Source organism: Arvicanthis niloticus, chromosome 12, assembly GCF_011762505.2.
Source record: "Arvicanthis niloticus isolate mArvNil1 chromosome 12, mArvNil1.pat.X, whole genome shotgun sequence".
Lineage (NCBI taxonomy): Eukaryota > Metazoa > Chordata > Mammalia > Rodentia > Muridae > Arvicanthis > Arvicanthis niloticus.
In genome coordinates this window covers 23,257,709-23,275,791 of record NC_047669.1, presented here as the reverse complement: position 1 = coordinate 23,275,791, position 18,083 = coordinate 23,257,709, and the positions used below count along the sequence as shown (strand labels likewise).

At 39.7% G+C, this 18,083-nt stretch overlaps 1 pseudogene; it reads right to left on the bottom strand.

Moving 5' to 3' along the window:
- Positions 1-10,042: 10,042 nt before the first annotated feature.
- Positions 10,043-11,655, bottom strand: LOC117718026 (mRNA-capping enzyme pseudogene; annotated as a pseudogene).
- Positions 11,656-18,083: the final 6,428 nt, after the last annotated feature.

Below are 18,083 nucleotides of genomic sequence, written 5' to 3'. Positions count from 1 at the left end.
CACTGTAAGCGTAAAGTACAAATGGAAGACTCATTTAGAGAAATCTAGGGACCAAATCCTATGGGGGGCCTTGAGACCATGAGGCTAGGAAGGTGACTCAGTAGGTGAAATGTTTGTTGCATAAGCCCCAGGACCTGAATGTAGATTTTCCTTATCTACATAAAAACGGGCTGTTGGTATCTTCTGTAACACCCATGGTAAAGGTGAGATGGGCAGACTCCAGGGGCTGATTGGCCAGCCAGCCTAGTCAAAACAGAGAAGTCCAGGTTCAGTGACTCGAGACACTGTCTCAAAATTTAGGTAAAGAGCGGTAGAGAAAGACACTCAATGCCTTCTATATGTGTGAACCCATGTGCACACACATACACACATTTCTTTATTGGTTTATTATCATTTGCATGTGTGTTGTGTATGTATGCACTTGTGTTTGCTGGTGTGTGTGTGCATCTGTGTGTGTGGGGGTACGTTGTGGTGAGTGCTTGCTGGTGTGTCCTTGTGTATCCTTGTGTGTGTGTGTGTGTGTGCACCAGCATGCATGTGCAGAGGCCCGAAGAGGGTGTTGGGTGTCATTTTTCTATCACTTTCCACCTTATTCTTCTGTGTCAGGGTCTCTCACTAAACCTGGAGCTAGGCTGCTGTCCAGTAAGCTGCAGCAAGCCTCCTGTGTCTATCCCCACCCCCACAGCATCAGGGACAGAGGTACATAACTATGGTTGGCTTTTTAACATGTATTCTGGGGATTTGAACACTAGCAAGCACAAACGCACCTCATGCTTGTCCACCAAACATGTTTAACCACTGAGACATCTCCCAAGCCTCCAATTTCCTATTGCATAAAGTATACATTAAAGCCTCCAAAGCAGAATACTTAACACCTACAACTCAAAATCAACTTAGTAGCTCACTGAGAGTTATACAACTCTATCTTTAAAACTATTCATGAACAAACAACAATAGCAAAAAGTGTGTACACACATAGAGTTGGGCCAGACTGGAAATGGTGAATTGCTCCATCTCAAATGGTGGTCCCAACTGCTTCATAGCAGCTTCTTAGCGAACTCTGTTGAGAAGGACTATGAGGCTTTGTACAAACTCAGCAGAAAAAACAAATAACAAAAGGCTCCACAGAGGACAGGGAAGTGCACTGTCCTGGTTATGCTCAACTTTCTATTTTTAACTTCTCCTACATCCTCCAGTGTCATCCACTCAGCTATAATAACTACTTATCATTTCCCCAAAATACTATGCAATACTTGCTACAAGCCTCATTATTTTCATCATTCCTGTCTTTCATTCTCTACTCTGCTCTTGGCTGAACTTCTTCAGTTCTTTATCTTCTTTCTGAAGTAGTCTAGCCACCTCTTATACCATTTTGGACTGTGTGTCAGCATCCTTTGCTTTATAGATGGCATGTGTGTAAACTATATGTGGTGTGGGTTTCTGCTTCTCAAATTGGGCAATAAACTTGTTGAAGACAGTGGAAAAATATAAAGGCACATGCAGCTTTGTAAATTGACCAACAAATACTCATACATAGGAGGATTTTTCTTCATTATAGAAACAAAAAGTGTCCAGCAGCAGTTGTAAAGGTGTCCAGTCTTAGTACATATGCCTATCTTTGTGTGCTTGTAAAAACTGACCAGTGTTCCTGAAGGCTCACCAAGAGCCCAAGGCTGTCTCTGGGGAATGGAGGCTATTGCTCCCCCTTCAGTTAGCAGGACAGTAACCTGGAACTGGGGCATCCACCAAAATAGTATCTGAATTTCCAGAATATTCCAGCCATTGTTTAAAAACATCCTACTTTCAAACTCTGGAGACTGCTCAGCCATCCAACCTCTTCATATGCCATTGATTTGTGTCACATGGCATTCTTTTAGAATCCCGAACACTCCTTGCATTCATCTTAGTTCAGCTATAGCAGAGAACACCACTGATGCTGCCTCAGGTAAGGGCTACTGTTGTACAGAAGTGTTCTTATTTCTCTTGAAAAATCTACATTGAACCCATTACATAAACTCATAGAGGTTGTGAATCACTGGCAGTCAATCCAAGCAACCATTTGTTTTGTGAAACCCAAAGTAAACATGGTAGGATGAAATTTGGTCCATTGATCTATGACGTTTTAGTCTATATCTGACTCCAACTATTAGTAATTACTGTTTGATTCATTCAACATTTCTCTAAAATGTGTACCAAGATACTAAGAGGGCACTGTGACAAAATCATAGTACCAGGCACATTCTGAATTTTCAAAAGCAGCAAAATCGGTTGGGCATTATATAAACCAGTGTCTCAAAAGAGGTTACAGTTTCAGCACTGAGTAAGGTTATATTCCTATCAGCGACTTACCATTACAGGACTGTAGTTTTGTTGCCTGCCATGATTTTTTAAAAAGGAAAGACAAGACAAAAAAATATGCAGAATAGAAAACAAAGATGGCGTTTTTCTGACCTGATTCTAGAGTTAGAGAATTTGTTCCTCACTCAGCAAATATATGCATCCCATAGTAACTAACTGTTGTTATTTAAAAACTAAATGAAAATACTATTTTGCCTTTCACTTTTTGTGTATTTTTTCCCAAGTAGTTATCAAGTTGTTCACATATAGTTATTCAATTGTTTGAGCTTAAGAAAAATAGAACAGTTTAGTAATCCTTTTTGGCCTAGAACATAAAAAAAAAAAATAGAGACTGATATGTCAGCAGACACAACAAATTCGGGAAACCATTGTGTAGTCTCATCAGTGATTAAAAGTTTAGCTAGATATAAAGCCTTGTATTTAATATGATAGACACTTGCTTTGGGGTGATCCAATACACTAAAAAGAAAGACAAGTGGAGGAGTGAGGAGCAACGTGGAAGAAAGGAGGATGAGGAGGTAGGAGGAAGATGGAGCAGACACTCTGAGACCAACTGAGCCTTTGCTGAGATCTAGGATTCATGCTAAACACTTTAACTCTGATAACAGTTCTTAGTCTTAGGGCTTGGATCATCATGTTTGCTATGGTACCTTCTGAATTTCTTCTGCTCTGCTTAGTAAACAGTCATTTCCCAAAGCCCCAAATGTTTCTTCACTATCCTGGCAGTCTAGAGCCTTCTACAGCTAAGTTTTACCTGGCTATGCCCATAAAACAGCAATTTAATGAACCAAGAGGGGGTGCTATACTTGATTAGTACCTAGCCTTCCTCATGCAAAATGCTTACTACAATTCTCACAGCATCTCCTATGGGAAAATAAATCGCAATGACCTAAAATGCCTTGACCTTGAAGCCAGGTCTTAATTCTCTTGATTCATGGGACAATCCAGGTTTTTCCACTGAAGTTTCATGGGCTGTCATCAGTTTCTAATGGTACAGTAACATTCCATTTGGATTTTTAAAGTAAAGTTTATATATTCTACTCACCAACTGGAATGCACTAGTGATTAATTCCAAGTTACCAAGCCAAGTCCACTAAGGAAATAAATAAAAGCCCTTCCCTTTGGAGTTTAACCAAGGGCAAGCCCAGATTTGAATTCTCTTTCATGATGTGTCTCCCATCCTCTGTCTGTTGCATGCATCTCAATCTGTGTCTGCTTGAAGGCTGTCTTAAGAATGTTTGTCCCTGTGTCTGTGTGTGTCTGTCCCTATGTGTGTCTGTCTGTTGCATGAGCAGTGTGTGTATGTGGTGTTTGTCTGTAGTATATGCCTGTGTATGTGAGTGATATCTGTATCTCTCTCACAAAAAGCTTCTCTCCATTAACTGAACAGCATAGAAAGCATCACATGGGGTACTTGGCAGAAAACTTTAACAGATTTTTACAACGGATTAAGCCACTGTCTCCAACTGATTCCAACTGACCCAGACAACAAACATTGTTTATCAACCAAATCCATAAATATTTGCTTTCAGTCTTTATAGTAGATTTTAGGAAGTTACTTTCAACTTCTGAATTCTCTGCATTCAGCAAATGATACACATGTTGTCCAGGGCAGGGACATGGAAGACTACATAATTTAAGATTGTAGCTTAGGATGTTAAAATTGGTTGTATGGGCAAATAAGTAAATCCAAGCCAGGTAAGATTGGTTATTACATTGTTGCCTTATAGGCAGGTCAGACAAATAGTTTGAGTACATAGTAGGCTAGCATTCTTAAGTCTTAAGTGACTTCAGGGTGTCTTATTAACTCTGGCTGTAAGATTCAGCAAAAGTTTCAGTTTCTTAGAACATAAGAGAGATGTTTTTTATAATATTACATCACCAGATTCTATATGATAGCAATCACAATGATGTGTAGAACTCAACCCTACAACAACCCCTGAAAAACTAGACTGAGATGCTGATGAGGTGGCCCAGTGGTAAGAGCACTGGCTGCTCTTGCAGAGGGTCTGGATTCAGCTTTCAGTGCTCACAGGAAAGCTCATAGTACGATTCCAGTTTCAGAGGATCTAAGGCTCACTTCTGGCTTCCTTGGGCACCAGACTTAAATGTTATGCATGCAGCATGAAGGTAAATACCCATACATATAAAATATAAATAAATCTTTTTTTAAAAAAACCTATTCAGAGAGGTGTACTGGAAACATCAAAATAGAATTCTTAAAAAGATGTACCTATAACCCTCAGGAAAGTAGAAAGGGAAAAACAGAGTCTCATCAGCATTTGGTGTCCCCAGTGTTTTGAATTCATAGGTGTCTTCTGGTATCTCATTTTTTTTATTTCCAGTTCCTTAATGACATATGATGTTGATTGTGAGATCTCATTTTATGATAGGATGTCTTCTTTGGCAAATTTACTGTCTATATGTCTCTTTTTATCTATTTTTAAACTGGGCCATTGTTTTCTTCTGAGTTTAAACTGTTCTCAGTACAAGTTGGATACATACCCTTTATCAAAACTTTTTATCAAATTTCCTTCCTTTCTGTAGTTTGTCTTCTCAATAGGCACTGTCTGTTGAAGAAGTTTGTATGAAGCTGACTTTGGTTTAAAGATACTTTTGTACCTGAATCCTGTTCTAAGGAACCGTACGTAACCTAATTTGGTATGTAAAATAACATAAAGCCTGATTTCGGGCTATAGTTATATGACAAATTGCTGACTCTTGGTGTAACTTCACAAATCACAGTCTGTTGATCCGACCACGTGGGAACAGAAAAATGCCAGTTCTCTGTCCCTCACTTCCCCTGTTCTAGCCGTAAATGCCGCCTGCCCTCACTTTGAACTCGCCTCTCTGGACTTCTCATTCCGAGGGCTACCCAGTTTGTGAATTGTTCTCTGCTCAGTTAAACTCTATGAAGTTCAACTTGTCTAAATGGTTTCTTTAAGCAATCATTTGCTTTTACACAATAACACTGAGGTGGAAGTCAAACATGACTCGGGTATGCATGCTGATGTCAAAGAAATGGGTGGATCTCTGAGGCGAGTGAGATTCATGTTTACCCAGTGTCCCCTTTGATCAACAACACCCTAACAAGAAAGAGACTTATCTTCTCTGTAAGCAGCACATTGTGGGAAGGTAAATATATGGCCAGTGAGAGCTAGTCAGGGAAGCTTGCTAAACAGTCGTCTAGTGCTCACACCCCGGCTAAGGGTGGCCTAAAGTTGGCCTTAGCAATCACCCTCTCTTATTCCTGTTGGGTAAGGTGGGGGAGGCTTAATAAATTTATCCTCTGCTTTGAGAGGAACAAGGAAAACCAAAGAGATTTGCTTACCTTTTTTTTTTTTTTTTTTTTTTTAACATTTGTTTATTTGGTTTGGTGGTTAGGGCAAGTATGCCATGGCATATAAAGGTCAGAGGACAACTTGCAAAAGTCCGTTCACCTCTTCTACCTTGTGGGCTCTGGGATCCAGCTCAGGTTGTCAGGTTCGATTGCAAGTGCCTTTACTTACTGGGTTACCTTAATGGCCTAAAACATCCTTCTGATTCTCCTTTTTCCCTCCATGGGCACTTAACTGGAAATAATTATAACTCTGCAAATACTGGTCCATTAGCCATCTTTAAAAATGTTTACTTTTAGAAAATTTCATGTATTTACAGCTACACTGGTAGATTGTCCTGTGTTTTATTGAACCAGTCCTGAGAATATGTCTCATCCTAGAAGTGAGTCACACATCATTTGAAATGTATGTCTCTAGATGGTTCTAGAACATGGCTAGTTACTAAGAAACACTTATAGGATCAAATACTAGCACAAGTCTGAGTGTTGGGATTTAATACTCCATTGTTGGGAGGCAGAGGCAGGTGGATTTCTGTGAGTTCTAGGCCAGCCTGGTCTACATAATAGAGAAACCTTGACTCAAAAACATGTACCCCCAAATAAACTACTAACACAAACAACAAAAGATAGTCAAATAGTTACAAGTCTTTGGTTTTCAGGGATTCTGTACAGGGTAAAAGATCCAAGCCTACCTCTGGGTTTGAAACTCACTAAACCCCACCAATCCCTGAGCTTGAAATCCCACCAATCCCTAGGCTTGACTTAAAATCCCACCAATACCCATCCTGGACCACCCCCAACTCCCAGAAACCCTATATAAGCCTGCCTCCTGCTCACTTTCCTACTGCTGCTTGTGAACAGAGGCAGACACCCTGCATCTTTCTCAATAAAGTTTTTGTGTGAGGTTTGCAATACCTTTCCCCTCAGAGATGCAACTCTCCCACAGGGAAATTTTTCCCCTCAGAGCTGCAACCTTTATATTCAGTGGGAAGTTTTTAGGTTTTCGTGGGTTCACATCAGAGGAGGAGGGAGAAATTGAAATGCTCATTTGGAGACTTATAGCATGAAATTGATAGAAGACAATGGTTCAAAGTTAATGCCTGCTCTTCTGGTGCCTTTGCTAAGAAATCCCAGATAGATTTTTACATTGAATTGAAGCATATAGAAGTTTTACCTGCACATAAGTCTGCATACCACAGGTATTCCTGGTACTGTTAGAAGTCAGAAGATCCCCCTAGAAATGGAATTATAAGCTGTTGTTTGTGGCCCATCGTGTGAGTGCTGGGAGCCAAACTTGGGTCAGAATAACAGTGGCAGAATAAGTAATGGCTCTTAACCACAGAGCCATTTCTGCAGCCCCTCAAGTAGACCTTTAAAGGGCTCTCCAGACTAAAAGGCTGAAGCCAGCTCCATTAGATTTCACCTATAGAGCTTCTTAGTTTGTTCACCATCATTCTCCAGTTTTGTGTTATTTCATTGAAGTTTGATAGATAAACAAAAACAGCTCAAACAAAAATGACCAATCAAAATCAACAACAAAGATTTCTTTACATTTGTACTTGGTACAGAAACTAACTCAGAATTCATAGGTTTATACATAATTAATAAATGATACAATTTCATGAAAAAAATCATTAGAGGACAATATTCAGAATATAGGCTTAATCCAAGAGTTTTTAGAGTTGGCATGCATGATTTATAAAAGAAAAATGGAAAAATTAAACTTCGTCAAAAGTATTTTTGGGAAAACTTATGAGAAGTTTATTAAAAGACAAATTACAGACAAGCCAAACAACAAAGCAAAAATTTCAAACTACATTTCCAGAAAAGGGCTAGTATCTATAATATATTAAGAACCCTCTAAACTTGACAGTGATAAAGTAAATGAACTAAAAAAAATTTTTTTAAATGAAGAAGCATTTCTAAAACAGAATATACAGATGGCAAATAAGCACATAGCAAGGACAGTATCGTTAGCCACCAGGACAAATGGAAACTTAAAACCACAATAAGGTATTTTATGCAAAACAATATATTGTTTAATTTTATAGTTTAAATACATTCATAGTCAACACATCCCTCTGTGGCTTTCTTATTATTTTTTTCAATGTAAACAGTGCATACAACTGAAAAATGGGAGCATTAGCTAAATGGACCCCTGATCTCATAGTTAGAGACCACTATGCATCTATTAAAGCATTTAATAGACAAAACTTAAAATTCAATGTCAGTTGCTGAGAGGTCAAAGAGCAACAAGAATGTTCCTTCATTGCATGTGGAAGTGCAAAGCAGTGCAGCCATTTTCAAAAACCGTATAGCAGCTTCTTATAAAGTTGAACCTTATAAATAAGTAGATTCATATGCATAAATTAATATAAACCATAAATTGTCTAGTTATTTCCTCAAGGAACAGAAAACCTGTGTTCAAAGTAAAACCTGTGTATAAATTTTTATAGCAACTTTTGTTCTACCCCAAGCTAGAAGAACTGGAGCTGTACTACATTAGATGAACAGATGAACTGTGGAACTCTCACAAATGGAACAGATGGAGAAGGAAGAGGATGAAGAAGAGGAGGAGGAGGAGGAAGGAGAAGGAGAAGAAAGAAGAAGAAAGAAGAAGAGGAAGAGGAAGAGGAAGAGAAAGAAACACCAACACCCAATGTGGTATATGAAAGAGACAGAGGGAAACTCTAGGGAATTTACTTACCATCATGCACTAATCCCAAGATCTCCAAGCAACCCCCAACTCCCATCTTCTTCCCGTCCAGAGATCTTACTGTGTTTATATTATTATTGTCATGTTTGTTTTGCTTTGCTTTAGCTACAAGCAGCACTGGAATGCCTGGACAGTGTGATGGCTATTCTTGGTTGTCAACTTGACTACATCTGGAATTATCTAAAGCCTAAGCAGCTGGGTATACCTGCAAGGGACTTTTCCCCCCTTAATTAAATCATTTGAAGTGGGAAGACCCACTTTTAAGGGGAGATCTTTTGAGGTGGGAAGATCCACCTTTAGTCTGGATCACACCTTCAGGTGGCAGTTTATATAAGGACGTGGAAGAAGGAAGTTTGCCTTCTTTGCCTGCTTGCTCTTGCTCTCGATAGCAAGTCCATTCCTTCACTGGCATTAGAGCCTACTTCTTCTGGATTCTGATATATACTGAAGACCAGCTAAGACATCCAGCATCATGGACTGAATAACATACTGGGGATTCTTGGACCTTCCACTGATAAACACCCATTGAACTAGCTGGATCACAGCCTGAAAACTAAATAACTCTTCTTTCTAAATATATATTGCCACAGAATCTCTTTGTTTTTGTTTTGTTTTGGTTTTGGTTTTGGTTTTTTGTTTTTTGTTTTTTGCTGGGGAGAGAGAGAGAGAGAGGTCTTTATACCTATTCAGGTTGCAGAAGTCTTTCATGTGACTGCAATCTGCCACTAGAAGAACCACCTCCCTTTTTTGCTAAAACACACTTGCTAAAAAGTCAAACACGGTTTTTGTTCTGTCTTGTTGATCTTTTTAGTTTTTCCACAGATTGTGGCAGAGGGTTCTTTGGGGGTGAAAGAAGGATTTGGTATGGCTTGTTAGGTCTTCTGTGGTCCCTGAGAAACTATGAGTCCTGTACAAAGATACATAGACTTAGGTTGCAATGTATAGCCTGAGTAAGGGCGTGTAGCCAGTCTCCTAAGCTAAACTCAAACAAAAAAGCTAGTTAGCTCAACCCACCTTTAACATAGCTGACGTCTTCAGCTCAGATGCCATCCTATGGTAGCAGGCCTTTAATCTGAACTAAAGGTAAGCTCGTTCTTGCTTTCTTCAAATAGGCAGCTTTGTTTCCTTTCTGGCAAGAACATAGACTTTAGAGTAACAGACTCTTGAATTTGTTCTTTTTTAAAATCTAATTTTATTTATTTTTTTTACTTGTTCACTTCACATCCTGCTCACTGCTCCACTCCCAGTCACCTCCTCCCACAATCCTTCCCCCCCTTCTCCTCCGGGTGAGTGGGGGCCTCCTGGGTATCCCCCACCCTGGCACTTCAGGTCTAGGTGCTTTTTCTCCCACTGAGGCCAGACAAGACAGCCCGGCTAGAAGAACATATCTCATGTACAGACAACAGCTTTTGGGCTAACCCTGCCCCAGTTGTTTGAGACCCACATGAAGACCAACCTGCACATCTGTAACATATAAACAGGGAGGCCTAGGTCCAGCCTGTGTATGTTATTTCCTTGGTGGTTCAGACTCTGAGAGCCCCAAGGGTCCAGGTTAGCTGACTCTGTTGGTCTTCCTATGGAGTTTCTATCCCTTCTCGGCTGCAATCATTCCTCCTACTCTTCTGTAAGAGTCTCTAAGCTCCATTCACTGTTTGGCTGTGGGTGTCTGTATTCTGAGTCAGCTGCTGGTGGAGCCTCTTGGAGGACAATGTGTTCCAGTTCTTCTGTCCTCTTGAGCATGAGGTCAGAGGCAGGAACTAGGTTGGCCAGTGCAGTCTTTTGGGCGGTGGGGATGGTATGAGCTCCATGTCAGGGTCTAGGGGATACTTTCTCTTCTGTCCTTGAGCAGCTGCTGCACATCTGTCAATGAACACAAACAGCATCTCCTTGGTGACAGGGTTGGAGATGCTATTGAACAGTCATGGCTAGGTTGTAGGCATTTGGGAAACTTGTCAATTCTCTGTCTCATAAAGACCCAGCTGTTGTTCTCAAATGTGCATTCTATAATTTTGTCATTGTACTGTTTTAGCTCTTTTGTCACCTTGATTTGTACAAAGGGTCTTTTGTAACCTCCAACACAGAGAAGGCCAACATCGCATGGAAGCAATCCTTCTCCTCCCATTCTCTTTATCTTAAGTCGAAAATCCACAGAGTTTAGACTGGGAGGTTTCCATTTCAAAATGTCATCACATCGACTGGGCGTGTATCTTCCAATAGACTGAAAAGTAAGTCCATCTATTTCATGGCTGACTTCTTTGGCAAAATTTCCTTCCAGCAGCTTTCTTGAAGTATTGATGTCAAAAATGGTTTAGGTCTAACACTAAATGGTTCCTGTGTTTTGTCAATGAGCCCAGTCTTCATTTTTTCATGTCATGGATATTTCACATTCAATTCACTGGAGACAAATATTAAAATCACAATCTCGGACTGGTTGTGCATTGAATTTAACTATATGTCAAATATCTTAGAATGGCCTGTCCATTTATCAATGACCATTTCTCCATCCAAAGGGGTATTTGATAAATGCATTTAGAGATCTTGGCAAAATGGAAACTCCAGATTTGAATTATCTCTGTCAATCATAAAAAATGTCCTTGGTACCATCAATCAACATTATGCAATGAGTACCATCTGGTTTGCAGCTTACTTTCTACAACTTCTGTTCTGAAAGTCTAATATTTTGCTTGTCCATGAGGACAGGTTGTGCTTCAGGGAACCCAAACCCTTACCAGCCACAAAATTGATGACACTTCTGCTGTACCTCTCCTAACTTTGGTTGAGCTGTTGCTTGAGTTACACCTTTAACTGTTATGCCTTCCAAGAAAATAGTTTTAACCATTAATTTCTCCTTTTACCAAAGGAAGCACTTGACCCTGGTTCTGAATCCTTTTTTTCCATCTTCCTCATCTTCTTCACCCTCCTCCTCAAAACACCAATATGGCAATACAGGTGGTGTTGGTGTTTCTCCTATATGTCTGTATCAATGAAAAAGTTCCTTCAAATAATCATTCTTATAGGTTCCTGGCAGTCTGACTTGGGCAAACAGAGCAACTGCTGCTTCAGTGCTCCAATTAATTTTCTCCACCAAGAAGACACCATGTAAGGAAACCAGTATGGTTGAAGCCATAGTACAGTGAACACCTTTAAGTTCAGATGGGCTTCTTTCATTCAACCTTTCACACAGGTGAGAGAATGTCTCAGTATTCTCAGTAGTGGGGCCTTCACCATGTCCTTTACACTAAAGTTTGATACATTTGATTCCTTCTTTTTCTATGTCATTTCTGTCATAGAGCCTTGAAGTATTTTTGTCAGATCCACAGACAAGCTCATTTTAACCTTAAGACTCTTTAGATACTTTGTGAGCATACTGGGGTGGAACCAGTTTGCTTCTGCAACTTTACTATCATATCTTGGCTCCAGAATTATCTTCAGAGGTAAGAATCTTCCTGCTACTCGCTGGCCGCACCTCAGACAGTTCAGCCACCACGGTGCGATCTTGCTGTAAGCTATGTCTACACTGCACACCACCACCTTGCTGATAGCTCCTTAGTGAGCCACCTCATGCCAGCAGCTCCACCTGGGTCTTCAGCAGTGTGGCACTTTCATTTGGTTGCTTGGATTTCTTTTCTGCTACTACTATGGTTTCTATACAAATATTCTTAATTTTTCTGAGCCTAGGATCAAAGAGTGATAATAACTTCTTTAATAGAGTTATCAAGAAAATAAAATAAGGCCAACCATTGGAGATATTGCAAGAGCTCCATAAATATAATTTACCATGTTATATATAAGTAGACAAGAAAATTCAGTTCTTTGTAAATTAGGGCTTTGTTGTTGTAAGCCTACTCTGGGATAATACTACCTATAATCACCAGGCCACTTGTTTACGGGCACTCAAAAGGAGTCAGAAGTAGAACACTGAGGCACAGACGGCTCTGAGCATGTAGTGTTAAATTCCCTAATGACAAAAACCATGTCTTGTGTTTCTTTTACATTCTTCATAGGATACTCCTTATTCACATATTTCTCTTAGGAAAACCCTCCATCCATGTCTTATTTAGGGTTTTACTGCTGTGAACAGACATCATGACCAAGGCAACTCTTATGAGGACAACATTTAACTGGGGCTGGCTTACAGGTTCAGAGGTTCAGTCCATTGTCATCCAGGCAGGTATGTTGCAGGAAGAGTTGAGAGTTCTACATCTTCATCTGAAGGCTACTAGCAGAAGACTGACTTCCAAGGAGCTAGGATGAGGGTCTTATATCCCACACCCACAGTGACACACCTACTCCAACAGGGCCACACCTTCTAATAGTGCCACTCCATGGGACAAGCATATACAAACCATCACAATCCATAACCCAGAAGAGGGGAATCTCTAGCTAGTCAGTGACTCCTGCCTTTCTTGAAGATTCAACTACAGGTTGACATGGACCCAAATAGACTTTCAGTAATTTAGAATTAATTACAGAATCAGTGAACAAAATCAATCATCTGTCATGAGATATTAAACTGTTTGTGGTTGGGGCATGTGCTGCCAGCATGGTAATATGTGTAGAAGCAGACGTTAGAGGGGTGTGACATTAGAACATATGCTGAAATGAGAGGGAAAAAAGAAGCGAAGCAAAGTAGTCGACAGAGAGCACAGACGAACAAATGGGTAAGGAAGAGGAAAAAGGAAAAAATGAAGAGGGAGTTTAGCTGGGAGGATAAGAGAGAGAGGGGAGAGAGAAAGAGAGAGAGAGAGAGAAGAGAGAGAGAGAGAGAGAGAGAGAGAGAGAGAGAGAGAGAGAGAGAAACAGAGAGAGAAACAGAGAGAGACAGAGAGAGTTTTATTTAAAACCCTAAAATGATTGTGCTATTCAAGGCTCTTTTTTAACTTCTGCAGAAAGGAAACAAAGAATTCTGATCGTCACCTTAAATATCAAAAGCTGTCTGGTCTTTTATAATTCTATAAGAAAACAAAACAAAACCCTGCCCTTAGTTTGTGGAATTTCACGGAGGACAAAGCTCGTAGACCTCCCTTTAAGCTCAGGCACCTCAGGACATGAGTTAGTTAATTATGTTAAGCATATTTCACAACCCTTGGCAAGCATACGGGTTTACATTCACAATAAGCCATTTGGCAGTTTGACAGCATAAGAGTCTTAATTTTTTTATTTTTTTTTCATGTTAAATGGAAGGAAAGTAAGCAGAAAATGCCAAGTAAGTTATGGTCAGGTTTCATATTCTGGGAACATTATTTTTACCTGAATTAGCTAGTAAATACAGCTTTCTTCATACAGATAGCTCACAAATCTATAGTGCTCCTAGATCCTATTATTAGACAAAACAAAAGAATTACAACATAGTGCCTGAATGAAAAAAAAAATTTTTTTTAGTAAGAATTGGAAAGATGTGTCAGTAATTAAGTGTGCTTGCCGGTGGTCTTGGTTTTAAGAGATTTATTTATTTCTATTTTGCCTGAATTTATCTGTGCATAGTATACAAGCTAAGTATTCATGGAGACCAGAAGAGGGAGTCAGAATCTCTGAAACTAGAGTTACAGATGGTTGTGGGCCACCATGTGGGTGCTGGAAACTAAGTCTGGGTCCCATGAAAAGCCATGTGGGCTCTTCACCTCTGAGCAAGGTCAGTGCTGGAGACCCACCTCTCCAGCCTAAGGAGTGCCTGCTATTTTCAAAGAGGACCAGGGTTCAGTTTCTATGCAAGCATGGGGACTTGAGGTCAAATCCCTGCCACTAATGTGGATACCCAGGCATGGCCATGTGTGCTTGTGAATCCAGTATGAGTAGAGCAGGTGAATCTTGAGACCTCATCGGCTACCTAGCCTAGGCAAAATGGTGAGCTTCTGAGATACTTTGTCTCAAAGTAATATGGAAATAAGTGATAAAAAAAAAGACAGCAGATATCCTCCTCTGGCCTCTCTATGCATACGTGTATACACACCCACATTACCATGTGTATACTACACACATAAGACACACAAACACACACACAAAACAAAAATACTAAAAATAGTATCTTCACAAGTACATCTTAAAAGGTGATGTCTCTTACTCTCATTATGCATGTGCAGAAATAATACTTCTGTGTGTGTGTGTGTGTGTGTGTGTGTGTGTGTGTGTGATTTTTCTTTTTTTTTTCTTATTGGACATTTTATTTATTTACATACAATACAAATGTCATCTCCTTCCCCCATTTCCCCTCCCTAGAACTCCCTATCCTATACTCCCTTCCTTTATGCTTTTATACCATTTTGATTACATGCATGTATTAAGGTCAGTTCTAGGTTGAGGTTCTAGCAATACAATAGATGATGCAAATAGTCGAGGAACAAACAATACAATAAACACAAATAGTCAAAGAAGAAGCAAGGCATTAAACCCAGTTACATGAACACTCCCGTGATCACTGTTTCTAAAGGCTTATCAGGATGACCAAAGTATCTGAACCTACTTCCCTATCCTAGTCCAAGGTCATTTTCATGTCTGAAGCCTACTTCCTTGTTCTAACCTAAAATTTAGATTCCTGTCTGAAATTACTTCTTTGTTCTGGCCTAATATTTAGATTCCTGCCTGAGATTACTTCTTTGTTGTAGCCTATGGTTTAAACTCCTACCTGAAATTACTTCTTTGTTCTAGTCTAATGTCATATTCCTGCTTGAAGCCTACTTCCTTGTCCTTGGCCACTGTCATATTCCTGCCAAGCAGCCCCTTTCCTTGTCCTTGGCCCACGTCAGCTTCTTGCCAAGCAGCCCCAAAGACTCTCCACCTCTCCCCCTTTTTTATTTCCTTAACAAGACTGATCCTGTCTTAGGTCATTCTGACAAGAATGCCTTCATTACCCATCATGGAATATACATAATCAAAGGCATTGCATTTCTGTTTTAGGTTGGTAAGGCTCTGTGCAGAATCTTACCCATCCTTGGCTTGCCAGCCTGTTAATTTAATAACTCTGTCTTGGGGTACATTTTCAGGATTAAGCCATGTACTTTGGCTGCCAACATGTTGGTGTTGTTAAAGATAAGCTTTAACACAATGGGCAGGAATAAAAGTATTCCCAGGACAAAAAGGGCTAGCCTGATCAAGCTATATATGCCATTCCTGAGGTTTGTCCAAAATGGAAATACTGAGCTCAGGCCATGGATAATTTTATTGGTGTTATTTGCAGCATCAAAGATCAACAGAGCAGCATTCTTTAAATCCATAATCCCACTATGGATTAACACACCCAGAGAGGTGTTAGGATTATGCCAAATATCCTACAGGTGTCTTTAAACTTTTTTCTAATTATAATGACAATCATTGTGAATTTCAAAAGTAACACTACTCCAATGATATTTGTCATGACACTTGGGATGACTTCTAACTCTTGAATCCTGAACCTCCTTCAGATAATTTGAATGGGTTATAGAGCATCATTCATTGTTCCAGATGCCTACATAAATCTTTTTGTATACTCAGTATTAGTAACATTTTTTTTGCTAGATGGTTAACAAAAATAGTTGTCTTAACTCCTTGTGCCAAGGCTATTGCAGAAGCAATAGCAATTAATTAATGGAATTAAAGCTGTTATACCAGCAATACCTGCTACCCTCTTGCTTCTGCTTAAAGCCTAACTCACTTCTTCCAGCACTTTCAAGCTTTTTTCAGAGAATCAAGGTTTTCTAATACTCAGGGAAGTGAGATGACAGCTGGTTGATAGACCCCATAACAGACATGCCAGGTTCAACACACTAACTTAATTGGAAATTATACAGTCAATGCAACTTACAATAAATGCTGTAGAAGAGACAGAACCAATTTTAGCTTGACAATTGAAGGAGCCTTAAAACATGCACTAACCCTTGTTTGAAATCCAGATCCTGTCCCAACATTATCTCTTGCTATCCTAACATCATAGTGAACTACATCTAGCTTCCAAATATGTCTCTGACAAAGTCCAGATCCAGTCTTCCAAAAGTAGACTGTTATTTCCCATGTTGGATTGATTTCTAGACCAGTACATGATTGAGTTCTAATAGCTGGGCACCTTTAAAAAGAATACAAGAGACATAGTTTTTCTTTTCTATTCTCTATCCCACAAGGTCTAAAAACTTGAGGCAAGGCAGTTTGTCCCATCTGGGATATAGTCAAGCAAAGGTGGGTCAGGAACATATGTTCAATAAACCTTCCCAGTCACCCTGGTCAGGGCACTCAGCAAGCTCACAGGTCAGCATCATTCTTTGTCTCAGCAACAATGTGTCTCATCAATCTTTTTAAAGTTCCATGGGCCTCTTCCACAATACCTTGTCCTTGAGGATTATACAAAATCTCCGTAATAAATTGTTGACAAAAAGTCTTGACTGCTTAACTACAATTGCCAGACCCATTATCTGGTTTTTCTTAAATTGGATAGTTTATTTATTTACCTTTCAATGTTATCTCCTCTCCCATTCCCCCCAACCCCCCAAACCCCTTATCTCATCCCCCTCCTCCTATTTCTATGAAGGTGTGCTTCCACAATCCTCCCATTCCTGCCTCCCTGCTCTCAAATTCCCCAACACTACGGAATCCAAACTTTCAGGCACCGAGGCCCTCCACTTCTACTGATGCCGGACTACCTATACAGGTGGAGCCATGAATCTCTCCCTTTGTGTTCTCAGGCTGAAGGTTTTAGAATGGCTACTCCAGCTTGTTTCTTAGGACCATTTGCTTGAAAAAATGTTTTCCAGCCTTTTATTCTAAGGTAGTGTCCGTCTTTGTCACTGAGGTGGGTTTCCTGTATGCAGCAAAATGCTGGATCTTGTTTATGTATCCAGTCCATTAGCCTATGTCTTTTTATTGGGGAATTGAGTCCAGTGATGTTAAGAGGTATTAAGGAGAGGAGATTGTTGCTTCCTGTTATTTTTGTTATTAGAGGTGGCATTGTTAATGTGGCTATCTTCTTTTGGATTTGTTGGAAGAGGATTACTTTCTTACCTTTTCTAGGGAATAATTTCCTTCCTGTATTGGAGCTTTCCTGCTATTATCCTTTGTAATGCTGGGTTTGTGGAAAGATATTGTGTAAATTTGGTTTTGTCATTGAATATCTTGGTTTCTCCATCTATGGTAATTGAGAGTTTTGTTGGGTATAGTAGCCTGGGCTGGCATTTGTGTTCTCTTAGGGTCTGTATGACATTTGTCCAGGATCTTCTCACTTTTATAGTATCTGGTGAGAAGTCTGGTGTAATTCTGATAGGTCTGCCTTTATGTTTTACTTGGCTTTTTTTCCTTACTGCATTTAATATTCTTTCTTTGTTTTGTGCACTTGGTGTTTTGATTATTATGTGATGGGAGGTATTTCTTTTCTGGTCTAGTCTATTTGGCATTCTGTAGGCTTCTTGTATGTTTATGGGCATCTCGTTCTTTAGGTTAGAGAAGTTTTCTTCTATAATTTTGTTGAAGATATTTATTGGCCCTTTAAGTTGAAAATCTTCACTCTCATTTATATCTATTATTCTTAGGTTTGGTCTTCTCATTGTGTCCTGGGTTTCCTGGATGTTTTGTGTTAAGAACTTTTTGCATTTTGCGTTTTCTTTGATAGTTGTGTCAATATTTTCTATAGTATCTTCTGCACCTGAGATTTTCTCTTCTATCTCTTGTATTCTGTTGGTGATGCTTGCATCTATGACTCCTGATTTTTTTCCC